This window comes from Canis aureus, chromosome 5 (genome assembly GCF_053574225.1).
Source record: "Canis aureus isolate CA01 chromosome 5, VMU_Caureus_v.1.0, whole genome shotgun sequence".
Lineage (NCBI taxonomy): Eukaryota > Metazoa > Chordata > Mammalia > Carnivora > Canidae > Canis > Canis aureus.
The window spans coordinates 26,914,516-26,934,776 of NC_135615.1; the positions used below are offsets into that span (position 1 = coordinate 26,914,516).

A 20,261-nucleotide genomic window follows, 5' to 3' on the forward strand; every position below is an offset into this window, starting at 1 on the left:
TATTTTGGCAGATCCAGGATTCATAGCTCTTCAGGGAGCTGTAAAATACCTTTTTTAAAGAAGTCAGCCTACTCCAGTGGGACAGCCTAGTGACAGACCTCATTTTCTATTCTGAAATTTTCTTCCTGCATGGTTATTACATTATTATGCAATGCTTTCTAATGTCTTGGAGTTCTAATGCCGTCTTACAATGTTTGAACACTCAGGATATTTTTGTAATTGTCTAATCCAACCAACAAAGAGAGTATTAATGGCTCCTTAAAAACCATACAATATAATACAACAGTAATATTTTTTCAAATGAGATGAAACATGTTGAGCCTTCAGCTATGTGGACTAACAGTAGAATTCCAGAGTGAGAAAAAGACTTTCCTTAAAGCCCACTTCCTGTCAGATTCATTGGCTGGAAAGAAATTCTTGGCAGGCCAAACACTCTACGCTCCAGTGTGCCAGGATTGATTTTACCAGAAATAACTTATTGTTCATCTGATAATATTTCTGCTTAGATTTAGTACTTTTTGTAAAGGAAAAGAGTTATTTTTGTTATTCTTTGAGTCATGACTTTTGGATCTGAAACATATTCTTCTCTCCAGGTACTTAAATCTGTAGGGAGACTTTCATTCAGACTTGAGAAAGCTTTCTCTTTCAGAAAGAAACCACAAAAAGTTGAAAAAGTTAAAACCTATGGGTAGGCAACATGGAAAGAAACAAGAATTTGACAGGAAGCAAACCAAATGTGATAGACTTTTTTTTTTTAAATTAGAAATTATACATCTCTCTCTTTTTTTTTTTGTTTTATTTATAAAGCACTTGTGGTATGATTAAATGGTATAGATAAACATATGAACTATATCTGAAACACTAAGCATATAGAGCAAAATTATGGCAAATCTACATTAGATAGTTCTCCTTAACCCTAGGTTGGATCATTATTTAGTTCTTATTTACTAGCACTTTGGAAATACTTGTGGACTGAACAAATGATAGTTGTACATGCTGGGCATCAATCTCTGCTTTCAACAGCATTGCAGATTTTGAAGAAAGTCATGCTTAGGCATAGCATACATGTATTCCAAGAGATAGAACATATGTAATGTTTGCAAAATTTAGCAGTCACATACAGTGTTCAAAATAATCCCTTTGTTCTTGCTAGCATTGCTTACTAGACTAAATTAAGGAGATAGCTGAATAATGAAAACTAAATGTGGGGGGGAAGTAGAATAAAACTTGAAATTTAAGCATATTCTTACTAAAATTATTATTTGAAGAAATTAAAAAAAATAGTTAATCTGGACTCAGAAGGCTTGTTCCTTCTAGCATCCAAAAAAAAAAAAAGTGCTATTTGGATTCCAGGAAAAATGTTCATACATTCATTTCTCTCATTCTCCCAAACCTGGTGTCTATTAAAGAATCATTCTGTTGGGGAGAACTAAAGAAACACTATTTAGGGACAGGTCATAAAATCCTGTCCTAAAGGGAAAATAAGATTATTGGAAAGTGTTGGAAATTTCACTGAGGATAAAACATTTCAAAATCTAGAGGCCACTGAGAGGGAATAATAAAATAATAAGTAGGATTTGTAATATCCCATAGCTCATATCTACTTCTTTCCTGTAAATGTTGTAAGACTATCTCTCTGGATGCTTATCCAAGCCAAGTTTTACACATGAGCATGAAAAATAATTCCTTTACTGCAGGGCCATTTTTCATAAATAGATCCATTTGTTGGCACAATCAGCCAATATCAGGTTAGAGATTTTTAGCCTCCCAACTTCTGTATCTCTTATGCAATCTGTTTCTGTGTAATGAGAATAAATAGTATTCTAATAACATTAAAAGGAAAGATCTTCTTTAATAGATATGGAAAAAAGAAACCTAGCCATTTAACACATTTAATTTTGAGTTTTAATGCAATTAATACTGTAAATACCTCCAGATCTTAAAATAGTTCAGCATTAAAATAGTTCAGTAGGTATTCAATCATTACACAGGGCCTGCTTTTATTTTCTGTGAACTTTTCTGTTTTCTCAAAGGAATGAAGTCACAGAATTTAAGGAAAAAGCTATTTGTCTAATTAAAAATTAGCAATTCTTGCTTCCAATATTACTCATTACTTCTGTGTATTTGTTGGGCTCAATATGGATGCTGATAATTATAGGAGCAGCCAACTTCCTTCCAGGTACTCCTGGACAGAACTACTACTTTTATTTTACAGCTCACAAAATGTGCACAATTCTTAAACAAATTATCAAATTATCACATCTATGACTCTAAAGTCTACATACTTACTGTGATGTATTTTTACCTTGTTCCTGTAGATATTTGCTAAAATGAAATACGTAATATATTAAATGAAATACATAATATATTAGCAGTTATATATGTATGACAAAATATATAGCAAAAGTACAAGAATGAAAAGAATGAAAGAGAGAGAGGGCAGGAGCAAGAGTTCACTTGTTTACAATGGTCCTTTTTAGATGAATTTATTACCTGAGATGTTCAGAACACTTGGAAATACTGTGCCCTGTCTCCTGCAAAGTGGTTCTCAACTAAGATGCTTTGGGTACTTAATAGGTTTTTACAATAGATTAAATATTCCTGATTTGCCTAAGGTCTATATATGGGCCAAGGTTACTTTCTACTTGTGTCTTCCCCAGAGACTAGGACAGTTCTGAATACATAAACACTTTCCTCCTTTCCTACAGTTGTATTTGTAAAACATGTAAGGCATGGTTCTGTTTTATGTTTTTATGAAACTTAACTTTTAGGGGTTTAAATTTCTCCCAGTTTGGCAACAAATAGCATGGGTTGGGGGGGGTGGGTAAATGTTGCAAGAGACGGGCCCTAACTATGGCCCCTTCTCAAATCATCTGTAGAAGAATTCATGCTAGATCAGTTTTTTTTTTCCATTACTATCAGAAATAGATGATACCAGGAAAGAATTCTGAGGCATCGATTCCGCTTTCTAGCATATTTTAATGACCTCCAGAGCTGACAGCTCTTCTAGATCTTACTGCTCAGCCCTACACTGCACTTAGTTGGATGTTCTGAAGAGCCATAGACACAAAGTTTAAGGGAATAAAGCAGTGTGCCTGACTTGCTATCCAAGGGTTTCAAGAAAGCACTAAGGAGTCTAAGGGCAGACAGTGATAGGGTGGGTGAAAGAGTATAAGCACTGCTATCTTAAAAGGCAATTTGGGAAACATTACAATCTAGTGTAGATGAATTTAATGTAAATATTATGAAAAAAACTCTACTTAGGCCCTGGATCCTCTACCCATGGTACTAAGGAAACAAAAACAAGCAACAACAACAACAAAAACCACTCACTGTTTTGCAGGTTGCTTGCTTCACCTAACTAGTCATAGCACTCAAAGACTCATTATTACTGAGTTATTCCACTAGATTTTGAAACCAAAAAAAAAGGCAGTGGCAGCAAGTATTAAAAGTTTAGTTGACCCCTTGAACAACGAAAAGTTAGGGGTGCAGATCCCCCTTGCAGTTGAAAATCCACATATAACTCCTGATTCCCCCAAAACTTAACTACAACAGCCTACTGTACCAATGACACATTCTTTGTATATGTATGACATAGAGTATTCTCACAATAAAATAAGCTAGAAAAGGTTATTATGAAAATCATAAGAGAAAATACATTTATAGTACTGTATTTATTTTAAAAAAAATCTCCATTGTGGACCCTCAAAGTTCAAATCTATGTTGTTTAAGGGGAAAACTAGTTGTTTATATCCCAACCTGTTTTAATGACTATGATTAGTAAATTGAGGTTCAATTGAGACTGAATGTCAAATAATAAATAGGAAGATATCTTTAAGGTAAAATTGATAGGAATGCTGGCTGAATGTTTCAGATGATAAAAGAAGATATAAAAAATTTGAATGCATTTACCTAGGGTGGGCATTTGGGTGAGTGAAAGGTGATTTCACATAGGAGAGAAAATGATGTTCTGACTTCAAAAATATAGTCAGAGCTTCCAGCCTTCCTGAGGCTAGTAGTCACTTTTTACCTGGCTCTCCTGTTATGTAAGTTAACCATAGTTGAGACAGTTTATCACCTACTTTAAAAAGAAACTTTCCAAAATGTTGAATATCTGAATCTCTGAATATTTCCATTTCAGTGACTGGACATCACTTCTTTTAGCAATGACCGTTCACCGTATGCTGAACTACCCTTTACCTAGGACCAAGTTTACGTACGAAATGTCAGCAAGTCCTATTGCTTACTTACCTAACTTCTCACTGTTCTCGCCGTGCCGAAGATCTACACAGCAAAATAATACTATTGATTAAAAATAAACTCAAACCAATAAAAAACAGTAAGATTCTGTCTTTACTAAGATAACCGAGAAGTTCCTCTAGTGTCTTCATTATATATACTGTTAGCAGTTTAATTTGGGAGCTCAAATCTGTTAGGCTTAACCTACGATTATGGCATCATATATTCAACCTTGAAATTTTGTTCAAGGGCTGCTCGGAATTGTCCGAATACCTCTTCTGAATATTAATCATGACATTCCAACCAGTCCCTGCAACACTGACCTCCAGTTTCTATTTCTTTACTGTGGTTTTAGTTTTCCAGTTTATCATACATTTTGTAAACCTCCAAATCTTTACACTTTTGTGAAAGAAAGTGTATAAATACATCTATACAAATTGCCCTCACTTTTTGTCTTTGAGTCCAGAAACCCAAAGCTAGAAATGCGGCAAACATCTCTATCTTCATTTTCATTTGAATCCTCAAGTGAAAACTTCATGCCCAAACAATAACCATCTGCCAAAACATCTGGAGCTTCTAGTTTTACTGGAAGACTTCATATCTGACAGCTTCCCTACCCTAACCTACTATTGTTTGTGATTCTACCTCAATATTGGTATTGTTCTGAAGACTAGAACATTTAAAATCCTAAAATAAACATGGAAGGTGTTTCCAGTTACGATTAGGCTGACATTAAGTAAATCCTTGTATAATCTGTCAAGCTGTGTCATTTGTTCATAAAGGATATCTGTTCGGGAGAAATTGCGCTGTTATTATGGAAGATGAACATGGTGCTGCTTTGTCATACCATACAGACCACACCTGGAAATGTCCACATGGAAACACTGGCTAGATGCTCTTGCATATGAATATTTGGAATATATTATGTAAGTAAATACACATAACACAAGTGTAACATTAGTCAAGCTATTTAGCATAAATTTCTGAAGTTCCTTAATTTTCAATAGGAAGACTTAAAAAACGAACTATTTCAGAATGACTCCGAAGGATTATTTCAGGTGATTGTTTCTAAAATGTCTAAATGATCCTCCATTCAATCATCCCATTCAGCAGTTGCACTCCTGTGCCAGTTATGCAAAATAAAATAGTGGCCATTCTTATGGTAATAAAAATGTATTTGCCTAAATAAATTTAAGAAATCTGTATGAAGAAGCTTCTTATTTAAGATCTCACCACAAATAAACAGCCAGTTTGAAATGAAGATAGAGATTATCAGGGATAAACATCAGGCACTACTTTAGGGAAATTAGTTAGAGACGTGCCAGACAGATTAGTTGCTACTGCCCATCTTTCTTACGTAAACTCAGGAGCCAGAGCCCCTTGTATTGCGTACTCCCAGAGGCATTATTTACACTGCAGTCTAAGTGATGGCATTCCCAGAGGTTGTGCTTTTCACAGGCCCCATAACTATACATGGCAATTCTGAACTGAATCACTACTGCTAAGTGAGATCCCAGGACTTTTCTCAAATATGCTTATTTAAGTGGCAATGAGAATTTTAAGACAAAACCTGGTATTTTTTATAAAAAGAAACTTAATAAATACAAAATTGATTTATTATATACTTTTAGTCAGTTGCACCATCGGAGTCTACTAAAATAATAAACTTCTCCGATTGACTTATTTTACTCAGCATAATACCCTCCAGTTCCATCCATGTTGAAGCAAATGGTGGGTATTTGTCATTTCTAATGGCTAATATTCCATTGTATACATAAACCACATCTTCTTTATATATGGTCTCATTCATTTGGGGAACATAAATAATAGTGAAAGGGAATAGAAGGGAAGGGAGAAGAAATGGGGAAATACCAGAAAGGGAGACAGAACATGAAGACTCCTAACTCTGGGAAACGAACTAAGGGTGATGGAAGGGGAGGAGGGTGGGGGGTGAGGGTGAATGGGTGACGGGCACTTGACGGGATGAGTACTGGGTGTTATTCTGTATGTTGGCAAATTGAACACCAATAAAAAATATTATTTAAAAAAATCATAAACTATTATGGATCCTTGGGATCTGGGAATCTGTACAGATGGGCCAGTTGACCAAGTGTCTTCTCTTGGGGGAGGGGTGTGTGAAATCAACAAAAATGAAAAAAAAAAAAAAACACCTTTTGACAGCTGTCTAGCATATCTGCCTTTGACAATCCTGCCAGAGGTCATACTAGAACAACAAATTAAAGCTAGCAGTATTCTGTTCTGGTAATTGTTAGAACACAGTCACTTGACAGGATTAATACAGTAGTTCTCAAATTTTTGCTTTTCAAACAAACTACCAGATAACACTGATGCTGCCAGCCTGGAGACCCCACTTTGAGGCTGACAGTTCTAATAAAACAGAGAGATCATCTAACCAGTAAGAATCCATGTGGCTAAAACATGTTCATAGGTAAGATAAAAAGATAGAATTCAAGTTTTGTGCATGGTATATTCCCCAACTTGTAATAAACTGAATATTATTGATGGGATAAAGACTGTTTGAAATGCATAAAGTTGTTTACTGTGGTTGTCTTTGGGTATTGAGACCGTGGAAAATTACTTTGTATTTTCCACTTCATTTTCCAAAGCTAATGAATTTTAATTTATACAATAAAATGGACAGAGCAGCTTTATTTTAAAAGGTGAGGAAATCAAATGAGTATTTTTTTGCATTCTGGGGAGAATGAAAACAGAGAAGCTCCAGAAGGACATTAAGCATTAAAAAGGGTTAGAACACTTCTAGAAATAGGGATCACTGTAGAGCAGAGAGAAAAGGCAGGCACAGAATCCTGAAGCAAACTGTAAACAGAGAGAAACATGAAGATCTATGTATGTGAATTTAAAGTGAAGGCACGAGGTTACTGCACCTCGCTAACAGGTCTGCCCTTTACATTTCTTAGAATTATAAACCACATAGTTTTTGATGGGATTTATCATCACAGGGTGGTTGGAAATTATCGTGTATTTTATGTTACCACCCTACATTTCCGATGTCCTGTTGCAGATAATCTTCCTAAACTACAGTTCTGGCCATGCCACATCCCAACTAAAAGACCTTCAGTGATTGGGGCACCTGGGTGGCTTGGTTGGTTAAGTGTCTTCAGCGGGGGTCATGAGCCTGGGCTCCTGGGCTTGAGCCCCATATAGCTACCTGCCCAGTGGGGAGCCTGGTTCTCCCTTTCCCTCTGCCCCTCCCCGATTATACTCTTCCTCTCTGTCAAATAAATAAAATCTTTAGAAAAAACAAGACCTTCAAAGATTGCTATTGTCTACAAAATTTGTTTTAAAAATCCACACTTTCTAGTCAACTGCAAGCTAATTATGTCCTATCTTTAGAGTTTTACCCCTATGCACCTGCCAATTTGACTCACTCATTACTGCCCATATCATTAGTCTGCCATCATAGTCTTCCCCTCCTCTTCTTCATCTACAAATACTATCCATCTTCAATATGTATTTAAAAATGTATCCATTTATCACAACCCAAACAGAAATATTTGAAAGATTTCTTCCTTCAAATTGCACATGAAACCTGTCATGTAAACTGTTTATCAAGTTGTGTCCCCCTTGAGGGATCTTTTTTTTTAAGATTTTATTTATTTATTCATGAGAGACAGACAGAGGGAGAGAGAGAGAGAGAGAGGCAGAGACACAGGCAGAGGGAGAAGCAGGCTCCATGCAGGGAGCCCAACGTGGGATTCGATCCCGGGACTCTAGGATCATGCCCTCCACCAAAGGCAGGCGCTAAATCACTGAGACACCCAGGGAATCTCCCCTTTGAGGGATCTTAAGATTGATTATATTTTAGATATTTTTAAATGGATTTTGCACCATCCAGAGCTGTTTATCTCTTGTGACCAAAGTGATTACTGTCATTTCACTCATTTGGTTGTCCTTACTCATTCCCTCCTTGAGATGTCCCAGGCAAGAGGAAGTGATATTTTCCTCTCTACTTTAGGAAGCCCTATACAGAATGGCTTAAGATGGGAGGTTCTTTTATTCATTCCTTTATTTCCTAAAGGCTATCCTATTTTAATATGCTTATAAAGCTGTAGATAGTATGTATACTATTACAATAAGTTTTTTTTTAATTTTTTTTAAATTTATTTATGATAGTCACACGGGGAAGAGAGAGAGAGAGAGAGGCAGAGACACAGGCAGAGGGAGAAGCAGGCTCCATGCACCGGGAGCCCGACGTGGGATTCGATCCCAGGTCTCCAGGATCACGCCCTGGGCCAAAGGCAGGCGCCAAACTGCTGCGCCACCCAGGGATCCCCAATAAGTTTTTTTTTTTTAAATCACATTTAGTATACAACACAGGAATCTGCTGAAATCATGAGACCAAACTATAATGGATTTGGGGAGTCTGGGGATAAAAGCACAGGTGTAATAGTAAGGTATTGTCTGTCTTCTTCTTCAGAATAATTGAAATCAACAAAAATATTAGGAGCACCTTCATTATAGCTCCCTTAGGCTATGAGTTGGCATCTTCATGGTCCTTCCTCTGAGTCTATAATCCCCTGAAAATCTAACTCATGTCAGGGTCTTTAGAGAACTGTAAATGGCACCCCTTGCTCAAATACCCCCCAATCTGATTAATATTGAAAATCAAAGCATTTATGCAACCTTCTTCATGAATCAACTAGGAGACCCTAAGGAAGAAAATTCACAGTACTGTACTCTGTGAGAAATTGAGTCCATTCAGAGCTTTCTGAATTAGGAATGCATATTCACTACTTTGTTTGGTTTCCACACAATGTTAAGGTAGAGAAAGTGCATCAAGGATTCCTGTGATGTCAAAAAATATTATCATGGGTAATGGTAAAAAAGACCATGCTCATTCATTCATTTCTCCTATATAGTCATATGGGCTAAAAACAAGAACACATTTCTACTTTTGCCCTGACCCTGCAACTGCCTAGTTGACTTAAGCACTATGGACTCTATGTTCCTAAAAGTATGTTGCCTAGATCAGTAGTTCTCAAATCTGCCTGCTGACTAGAAATATTAAGAAACTTGTTGAAAATCTTTATTCACTAGTTCAAAAATCTGTATTGTAAGACATTTCTCAAGAGACTTCTGAAAATTAGATTCAGGAAAATCACTTGTCCATATGATTTCTGGAGTCCCTTCAAAAATCTAAAAATCTATTTTTTTTGTTTCTATTCCCTCCTTATCCCATCAATAATACAAAAAATATATTGTATGTGATACAGAACTGAAGCTTTTCCCATAAGGTCAGGAACAAGACAAGGATCTTCTCTCACCACTCTTATTAAACATAGTATGTGAAATCCTCACAACAGCATTTAGATGGCAAAAAGAAATAAAAATCATCCAAATTGTTTTATTTTTTTTTTATTTTTTAATGATTTTATTTATTTATTTACTCAGGAGAGACAGAGAGAGAGAGAGAGAGGCAGAGACATAGACAGAGAGAGAAGCAGGCTCCTCGCGGTGAGCCCAATGCGGGACTTGATCCTTTGACTAGGATCATTCTCTGGACCAAAGGTAGACACTCCACTGCTGAGGCACCCAGGCATCACAAATCATCCAAATTGTTAAGGAAGAAGTAAAACTTGCAGTATTTGCAGATGACATGACACTGTATCTCAAAAACCCTAAATACTCCACCAAAGAAACCTATTAGAACTGGTAAGAATTCAGTAAGGTTGCAGGATACCAAATCAACGTACAGAAATTCACTACATTTTTATACATTAATAATTAAGCAGCAGAAAGAGAAATTAAGAAAACAATCCCATTTACAATTGTACCAAAAGTAATAAAATAACTAGGAATAAACTTAACCAAGGAGGTAAAAGACCTATATTTGAAAACCATGAAACACTGATGGAAGAAACCAAAGATGAGGGACACCTGGGTGGCTCAGCGGTTTAGTGCCTGCATTCAGCCCAGTGTGTGATCCTGGAGTCCCAGGATCGAGTCTCACCTAGGGCTCTCATGGAGCCTGCTTCTCCCTCTGTGTGTGTCTCTGCCTCTCTCTCTGGGTCTCTCATGAATAGATAAAATCTTATTAAAAAAAAAAGAAAAAAGAAAAAAGAAAAAAAAATTGAAGATGACACACATAAATGTAAAGACACCTCCACGGTCAGGGTTTGGAAGAACAAATATTGTTAAAATGTTCATACTACTCAAAGCAATCTACAGATTTAAAGCAATTCCTAACGAAACACCAACAGCATTTTTCACAGACCTGGAGCAAACAATCCAAAAATTTGTATGGAACCACAAAAGATTGCAAATAGCCAAAGCAATCTTGAAAAAGAAAAACAAGACTGAAAGTATCACATTTCCAGATTTCAAGTTTTATTACAAACCAGTCATAATCAAAATAGTGTTGTACTGGCATAAAAAGAGACACATAGATCAATGGAATAGAATAGAGAGCTCAGAAATAAACCTATGCTTTTACAGTCAATTAATTTTTTTAAAGATTTTATTTATTTACTAGAGAGAGAGAGAGAGAGAGAGAGAGAGGCAGAAGGAGAAGTAGGCTGCATGCAGGGAGCCTGATGCAGACTCGATCCCGGGTCTCCAGGATCATGCCCTGGGCTGAAGATGGCACTAAACTGCTAAGCCACTAGGGCCGCCCATAGTCAATTAATTTTTGACAAAAGAGGCAAGATTATGCAATGGACAAAACGTCTCTTCAATAAATGGTCCTGGGAAAACTGGGCAGCTACATGCAAAAAAAAAAAAAAAGAAAGAAAAGAAAGAAACTGGACCACTTTCTTACACCATACACAAACATAAACTCAAAATGAATTAAGGACCAAAATGTGAGACCTGAAACCATAAAAATCCTAGAAGAGAGCACAAGCATTCATCTCTCAGACATTTGGTCACAGCAACATTTTTCTAGATATGTCTCCTGAGGCAAGGGAAATAAAAGCAAAAATAAAGTACTAGGACTACCTCAAAATAAGAATCTTTTGCACAGCGAAGGAAATAATTAACAAAACTAAAAGACAAACTACTGAATGGGAAAAGATCATCAGGGACGTGAAAATCAAAACCACAAGGAGATATGACCTCACACCTGTCAGAACGGCTAAAATCAAAAACACAAGAAACAAGTGTTGGTGAGGATGTGGAGAAAAAAGAACCCTCGTGCACTGTTGGTGGGAATGCAAACTGGTGCAGCCATGGTGGAAAATAGTATGGAGGGTCCTCAAAAAATTAAAAACAGAACTACCATATGATCCTAGTAACCCTAATACTAGGTATTTACCCAAAGAATATGAACCACTAGTTTGAAAAGACATAGGCACTACTATGTTCTATTGAAGCATTATTTCCATTAGCCAAATGATGGAAGCAAAGCAAGTAGGGAAGGACCCACTAATAGATGAATGGATAAAGAAGAGGTGGTATATGTTTAGAGTGGAATATTATTCAGCCATAAAAATAATGAAAACTTGCCATTTGCAGGATTGTGGATGAATCTAGAGTATAATGCTAAGCAAAATACATTAGTCAGAGAAAGACAAATACCATGTGATTTTAATTATATGTGAAATTCAAGAAACAAAAGAGAGAGAGAGAGAGAAAGAGAAACCAGAAACCAGATGCTTAACTATAGATGGTTACCAGAGGGGAGGTGAGTGGGGAATGGGTGAAATAGGTGAAGAGGATTAAGAGTGTATTTAGCTTGATGAGCACTGAGTAATGTATAACTTGTTGAATCACTATATTGTTATACCTGAAACAAACAAGACACTATCAACTCTACTGGAATTAAAATTTCTTAAGTATATATTATATACACACAAATATTTATAGCAGCTTTATTTGCAACTGACAAAACTGGGAAGTAACCAAGATGTATTTCGGGAGATAAATGGATAAATAAACTGTGGTCCATTCAGGAAACGGGATATTATTCAGTACTAAAAACAAGTGAGCTATCAAGCCAGAAAGAGACATGGAGAAAACCTAAGTGCATAATACTATGTGACGGAAGCCAACCTGAAAGGCTACAGAATGGATGATTCCAACTTCATGCCATGCTAGCGAAGTTAAAACTAAACAGCGAAGAGATCAGTAGTTCCTGGGGCTTATGGGTCAGGTGACGACTAGGCGAAGCATCCAGAAGTTTTAGGGCAATGGAATTGCTGTGTATGACACCAGATCTTTGTGTACATGTCGTTATATGTTTGTCAAAACCCCAGGAATGCAAACAACAGAGAGAGTGAACCCTAATGTAAATTATGGACTCAGGGGGATGATGATGAGTCAGGGTAGGTTCATCAGTTGTAACAAATGTACCACTCTGATGGGGGATGCTCATAATGGTGGTGGCTATGCTTGTCTTGGGGCAGAGGGTACAGGAGAGATCTCTTTACCTTCTGCTCAATTTTGTTCTTTTTTAATTTTTATTTATTTATTTTTATTATTCCTTCTGCTCAATTTTGTGATAAGCTTGAAGACACTCTAAAAAATGGATTCTACAATACAATAGGAGTCGATAAATAGCCATTAATTTTTCACAGGTTCGTTTGTTTGTTTTAGGGAAAGATAAAAATGACACTGTAGGGAAATTTTAGTTTTTTTTTTTTTTTTTTAGTATTTACATCATCAGTGTCAAAGTTAAATCCCTGAAGTTGGAGATAATAAATGTTGAGTTAAGGCAGTTGATAATGGTTATTCTCTGTAATGTAACGAAATTATTTCTTACTATTATGAAATAATCAGCTCATGCTTTAAGAAAACTCTTAGGGGTGCCTGGGTGGTTCGGCTGGTTGAGCACCTGACTCTTGATTTTGGCTCAGGTCATTATTTCTGGGTCATGGGATCAAGCCTTTCCTCCTGGTCCTGCTCAAAGCCTTTCCTCTCTCTTCCTTCCCCCTACTCGCACTCTATTGCATAAGCTCTCTTTCTCAAATAAATAAATAAACCTTAAACAAAAAACTTTCAGTAGCTTAGGCAATATGAGAGGAGAGAGAGGAAGAATAGAGTCTATTTTTCTTGACTCAGTTTCTGTGTCACTGTAAAATTCAGTTGAAGGATGCTCATTGAGTACTCTGACACTCTCAAATAAAGCACATACATTATTCTTAATCAATATGTAGAGAGAAAACACATCACCCAAACTATGATATTTAAATTGTTCTTTTCTTAAAATGATGCTTTTTCAGTCACCTTGGAAATATGTGCAAATGCAAATCTAAATCCCATATGCAGTCATGATTTGGTTGAAACAAATACTATTCCCTCAAGCTATGTTGGTTGGGGGGAAAAATGGCTCCTCTAATGGGAAGATCGCAATGGCTCTGCTCCTAAGGGAAAAAGAAAAAAAAAAGTCATACAGATAGGATGCTCTTATTTATAACATGTAACAAGATACGTTGCAAGACACGAGCATCTTTCTGATGACTTATCCTGCTGATCAGAGTACAAAAGAGTTTATTTTCATAATTACAACAGATGGAAAACAATAAAATTATACTTTAGGCTAATGCACTCTCACCCTGATTATCCTTTTTTTGTATGTGTGTCTCCCCTGAAGCTATTTTATAACAATATAAAAATTGCAGAAATATGGTACCGCAAAAGCCTGACCAGATTTCCTAATTATCTGTCATGACTCAAGACTGCAGTGAGAAATTAGCTCTCCTGGGAAAGAAAAAAAAATTGATGGAACTTAAAATAATAGAAAGAAATCTTATGATGTCTTTTCTCAACAAGTTGAGAAAGAAATTCATCCATTTTTAGAAGGATTACCCTAACTTTCCCTTTTCTTTTTATATATATATTTTTATCTCAGCTACAGAGAGGTGTGCTAATCATATTCTTCAAGACATGACATGTTCTCATAGAAAGTTTCACTCTTGTTTCATTAAATTTTATTTCCCTCCAATTTCATTCCATTCCTATCTTCTTAGCACAGTGTTAATTAATGTGTATAAGGAATTAAGATGTATTTGTGAGATCTTTGTATCTATATCTGTACCTATATCTATACCTATGTCAACACAACTATGTCCTTTATCTCCGTATTTCCCAGCCTTCCTTGTACTTAGATATGCCCATGTGACTCATTTCTGACCAATGCAATGTGGGGAGAGGTAATATGCACCTGTTCCCAAATATCCTCCACTGTTCCCCAATATCCTCCATGTGCTATTTTTTCTCTTTTTTCATCCTTTAGATGGATAGCAGCCGCCATGATGACTATAAAAGCTACTCATCATGGATGAGAAAACCTTCATCACATTGGGTCCTTGAATGACCGAGGATCTTAGAATTCATCCTCCAACATACGCCAATGATAAGACTCCTACATGAGTTAGAAAAAAGACTTCTACTTTATTATGTCACTGCAATTTTAAAGTTTACTTGTATCCCACTTACTTCATTATTTATTTCACTATAAAAGATGGCCTTATGAGGCTCACATGGTCTTTATGTTACCAACTCTTTTCATCAGTTTTTGTCTTTTGTAATTCAAATAAAATGCCTGGAAAGCCAGGCTAGGGGGAAGATGGCAACAAGCCAACTGCTTTCTTCCTCTTAACCTGGTTCATTGTGACAGGGTTGGACTTACTGAGCTGCTTAGACTCCTACTGATCACTCAGCCATCAATTCTACAGAGTACTGGACCCGCTTTAGAAGCTCAAAGCCAACTACCTTAACCAAAATAAAAGGTGGAAAACATGGTAATATCATGTATCCCGAGTACTTTGACATCACGATAAAAGCATAAGACAAGTACCTATTTCAGTAGATTAAGCATCATTTTGCTGTTTGCAAAAACAAAAACCCCAAACAACAAACAAACAAACAACCCACCTCTAATAATAATAATGCCTCTGTCAGACTATATCACAAAAGTTTCTGTTGGAGAACATCTACTCTTCCCTAAGTCCACATACTATGCTTGACGACTACCAGATACAGAGATGGTTTAGGGATGCACAAGAATAGTGGACATGGTAGTATTAGAATTCTCCACGAGATGAAGTCAATAGTGTATTTGTTTTTATTTTATTTTTTATTTATTTATTTATTTATTTATTTATTTATTTTTCCCACTAAGGATCTCATTTTCCTTTAATTACCTCTTTGAATGCCTTGTCTCCAAACACAGTCACAGTTTGAAGTGTCGGGGGTTAGGACTTCAACATACAAATGGGGGGGCACATATCAGGGCATAACAGGAAGTTAGAGATGCCAAAATTAAACACGCTGTACAGAAATAAAAATCACTCCACGATGGATATCAATCTATGACTGCTAACTCTGGGAAACGAACTAGGGGTGTTGGAAGGGGAGGAGGGCGGGGGGTGGGAGTGAATGGGTGACGGGCACTGGGGGTTATTCTGTATGTTAGTAAATTGAACACCAATAAAAAATAAAAAAATAAAAAAAAAGAGAAAAAGAATCCTCCACCCATAGCTGTTGGGGTTCCCAGAGAATACATGTAGCCAGATATTGACTCATAAACAAAACATTTTCAAATTAAGTGCTATGAGTTCGAGGATTGGTAGAACTTCCAAAAGAGGAAAAATAGTGTACATATCTGCCAATAGCCGACAAAAGATGACATAATAAGGGTGTGTATGTGGGCAATCAAAAGGAAGTAAAAAAAAAAGAATGTTTTAAAAGTATTAAAATAGCACAAAATAATTTAAGATAAATGCAATCAAAGAATTGATAACACAAATAAGCAAAAGGTCCAAACACATGTTAAAAGGCATAAATTGTCCTCTAAGGTTTAAAGACATCAAATTTAGCCATCTGATAATTATGAAGCACCAATGTACGTATGAGGATGGAGAGACGACAGAAATGCTGAAGGTAAAGCTGAAAAAAGATATGTCAAGCAAAGAAAGCTGGTATCTCTGTACACGTATCAATACAAAATGAGTTTTGAGACAAATCTTGAATAAGTGTATAAAATTAATAATTATGATAAAAGCGTCACTTCATCAAGGGGACAGTTCTAAACACACCTGTCTAAAAGTGCATCAAAATGTATACAAAACTAATTACAAGGAAAAGGTGACCAATTCATTATTATACTAGGAAATTTCACTACCCATCTCAGTAATTTTAGGCCAAACACAGACAGACAGACACGCAGACAAACATAGGCTCACACAGAAAAACGTATTTGTTTTTAATAGGCTGTTTTTAGATGAATTTTAGGTTTCTACAAAAATTGAGCAGAAATTACAGTTTCAATATATCCTTTTATCTCCATACCTCCTGCTCTCCCTGTTATTAACATCTTGCATTCCTGTGGTAGATTTATTACAACTGGAGAACCAATATTGATACATTATTAACTAAAGACCATCTACAATTGAGTTCACTGTGTAGGAGAGTTCTATCAGTTTTGCCAAAAGCATAATGTCACGTATCGTCTATTACAGTATCTAACAGAATATTTTTATTGCCCTAAAAATCCCCTGTGCTCCACTAATTCCTCCCTTTCCCCGACTCTTGGCAAACACTAATCTTTTTTACTGTCTCTATACTTTTGCCTTTTCTGAAATGTCATATAGATGGAATCATACACGATACAGTCATTTCAAACTGGCTTCTTTCACTTAGCAACATGCATTTAAAGTTCCTCCATGTCTGTGTGTGTGTATGTGGCTTAATAGCTCATTCCTAGTTATCACCGAATGATATTCCATTATATGCATGTACTACAATTTGTTTATCCATTTACCTATTGAAAGATATCTAGATTGTCTCCAAGTTCCGGCAGTTGTGAATAAAGCTGTTGCAAATATTGCTGTGCAGTTTATTCTATGGACACACATTTTCAATGTATTTGGGTAAATAACCAGGAGCATAATTGCTGGATGCTATGGCAAGACTAACTTTGTAAGGAACTGCCATTCAGTTTCCCAAAGTGGCTCTACCATCTGGTTTTCCCACCAGAAGTGAATGAGAGTCCTTGCTGGTCGCATTCTCTCAGGCATTTGATGTTGTCAGTGTTTTAGATATTTGCCATCTTAATAGGTATATTGTGGTATCTCCTTGCTATTTTAATTTGCAATCCTTAATAACATATGATGTTGAGCACCTTTTCATATGCTTATTTGATATTTGTCTATCTTTATGAGTTCGGATCTTTTGCCCATTTTTAATTAAGTTGTTTTCTTTCTATTGAGGTGTAAAAATTCTTTGTATATTTTGAAAACTAGTCATTTTTCATATGTGCAATGTTCAACTATTTTCTTCTAGTCTGCGGCTTGTGCATTTATTCTATTAAGTTACCTTTCACAGAGTATTTTTAATCTTAATGAAGTCCAACTTATTATTTTTTTTAATGAAGTATGGTTTTAGTGTCATATCTAAAAAAGTCATTGCCAAATCCAAGATCATCTAAATGTTCTCCCGTGTTACCTTTTGGAATTTATTTTTAACCTTTAAAAAAGTTATAATCTTCATACTATTAAGGAGAAACAGGGCCATAAGTTCATGATTTACATACCTGATTTCATACAATTTTGATTGGTCCATCCCATTTCTGACATACACAGTATTTCCCTACTATTAGAAATCATGATGTGTTTGTTGACAAGGGATGCATGTTTTTTTACTTGCCAGCCTAAATTTGTATATATATATATTTTTTTTTCTGAATCCTTAAGAAACCACTTGAGAGTGGAACAATGCATCTTTACTTTTGGGGAGTGAGAGGAAAATGTGACTGCTAGACCAGAGCCATGGCTTTGGTCTCTTTATTCCTACAAAGCTACGCACATTATATATTTATTGAAGGATTTCTTTTATAAGAAGAAAACATAGTCTACCTAAATCAATGATTGACATTAGCAATGAATAAATTTCTGACATCTTCCCCAGGGGATAGCTCACAGATCATCAGCCAAAGCTGGAGAAAGGCGGGGTGCATCTCCTCTCCAATATGACTCAAGAGAGAAGGGAGATCATGTTAAAGAGAGTGTCAGCCTTCACTAGTGACAAAGAGATCTTTAAATAGAAAGAGGTAGATCTTAGCAATTGGAAAATTTCTATTCCTGGAAGTTTATGTTTATCTTTGATTAAGGCAAAATAAACTAAAATTCTGAAAAACAACTTACTTATTTCAAAGATTTTGTCATTGTTAAGACATAGCAATTATTCTTTGGAAATCAGCTTCTTAAAGCATTTATAAGAGGTCAAAGAAAAATACTTCAACTTTCTTTTTAATCATGCTTCAAATTAATGACTATTTGAAAAATAAAAAGAAATCGATAAACTTAATATTAAAAACTGAAATCAATAAACAATTAATTTGACTTTCCACAAATTCAAACCAGAATAAAAAGAATCTATGAATGTACAACATCAAGGGTGAGCTGTAAACTATGGACTTTGGATTATCATGATGTGTCAGTGTAGGTTCATCAGTTGTGACAAATATACCACTCCTGTGGGGATACTGATAATGGGAGAGACTGCGCATGTATGGGGACAAGGGACTGATGGGAAATTTCTACATGTGTATAGAATATATATACATACAGCGTTCATATATGTGAAAGTACCATTGCCAAGTACTATTACTATATATTGAGCTTTTATTCCCCACCAAATGAGATGGTTCGTTATACCTTGTAGCTTATTCACGTGATTTTTGCTTTACTATAAAAACTGACTAACACTTTTCCATCTTACCAGTAACTACTCTTCTAAGATAAAGGGCCTTATTGGTCCCTTAAATAATCACAAAGAATTCAACATTCTATGCAGTTACTTAGTTCCATTATAAAACAAAGCTATTCTCCTAATGGAGTCAGTGCTATTAGAACTCATTTCCCCCAGGCCTATTTCTCCTCTTATTTTTTTAGCAGACTCTTAGTCTCTCCCTTTCTAATTTGTATTATAAACTCAGAAGAAGGGATGGTGTCTTACCCTATGTCAACTAGGTGTTCAATAAACATTATTAATTATTATTAAAATTATAATGATGTCAGCTTTGGCCTAATCAATTTTAATTCAGTTTAATCTAGTTCAATTAAGTTTAATTTGGGAGGTACACACAAACACACACATATTTTTAACCTAGATTTCCAATTTACCTCTCTGCATTAGGCCCATTTTTTTTCAGCCTCATAAATTTCTTCTGTAGGCAAGAAGTTTTCTTTGTGCTATTGCTAAGGTGCATTTTATCTGACAAATGCTTTTATAATATTTTGTTTCCCTTGCCCATTCAGACGTATTACCCTCAGCTTTTCACGTTAAGCTAATTTTTCTCCCAATGAGTTGAAAGAAGCTGACCTGAACAAACTCACCTCTGGGTAGTCATGGTGAATGTTAGGAAAAGTGAGAAGAAGAGCAAGGTGCCAACTAATTGTTTCTATGCTTTTAAGAAAGCTCTCTGGAGCAGTGTGGAAGATGAATTGAGCTGAGCAAGAGCAAAGACAGGAAGATGTATTAAGAAACTACTGAAATTATACACGTTAGTGATGACAAGGGATTGCACAAAGCTCAGACAGTACACTTGTAGAGGTCTGGGTGTAGACATTGAGAAAGGAAGACAAAAGAGCAATTACTAAAGGGTAGGAAATGGATCTATGGGTGAGAGAGGGGTGTCGAGGATGACCAAATGGGGTACTGCTACAGGAGGTGGCACAGGAGGAGTAGCAGGTCCGCTGTGGGCATGATGGTGTGAGTGGAAGGTGTGACTGATTTAAGAAATGAAATCTGGAGGTGTTGTGAGTCACCTTTCCCCAGGAAAGGCTGGTAGCCCCAAAATAGGGAAGGTAAGTAAAAAAAATGAAGAGGGCAGAGGTTGGGGATATAGAAAACAGCAATATTTATGGAGACAAGTAAAGAATCACGAATCAAAGAAGTGTACTCAAGCAGGAGTAAACAGAATAGGACAATGAAGAACACAGGTTATATAAGCTACCTGTTATTTTATTATCAGAGAATGGCATGAAAGTTTTGTTCCTCTGAGATACCCTCTTCCTCAAGAGAGAGATTAAATTATAAGG

The 20,261-nt window shown here is 36.0% G+C and overlaps 1 long non-coding RNA gene across 4 annotated transcripts in view; it reads right to left on the bottom strand.

Moving 5' to 3' along the window:
• The window catches only part of LOC144313864 (uncharacterized), a 58,893-nt gene that overhangs the window by 19,419 nt on the left and 19,213 nt on the right, over window positions 1–20,261 (bottom strand). For all 4 annotated transcript variants that reach the window (XR_013379489.1, XR_013379490.1, XR_013379492.1 and 1 more), the window contains exons 3-4: window positions 4,252–4,284; window positions 2,306–2,325 (exon numbers count right to left, since the gene is read on the bottom strand). This is a non-coding gene — a long non-coding RNA (uncharacterized LOC144313864). The remainder of the gene's footprint in view (window positions 1–2,305; window positions 2,326–4,251; window positions 4,285–20,261) is intronic.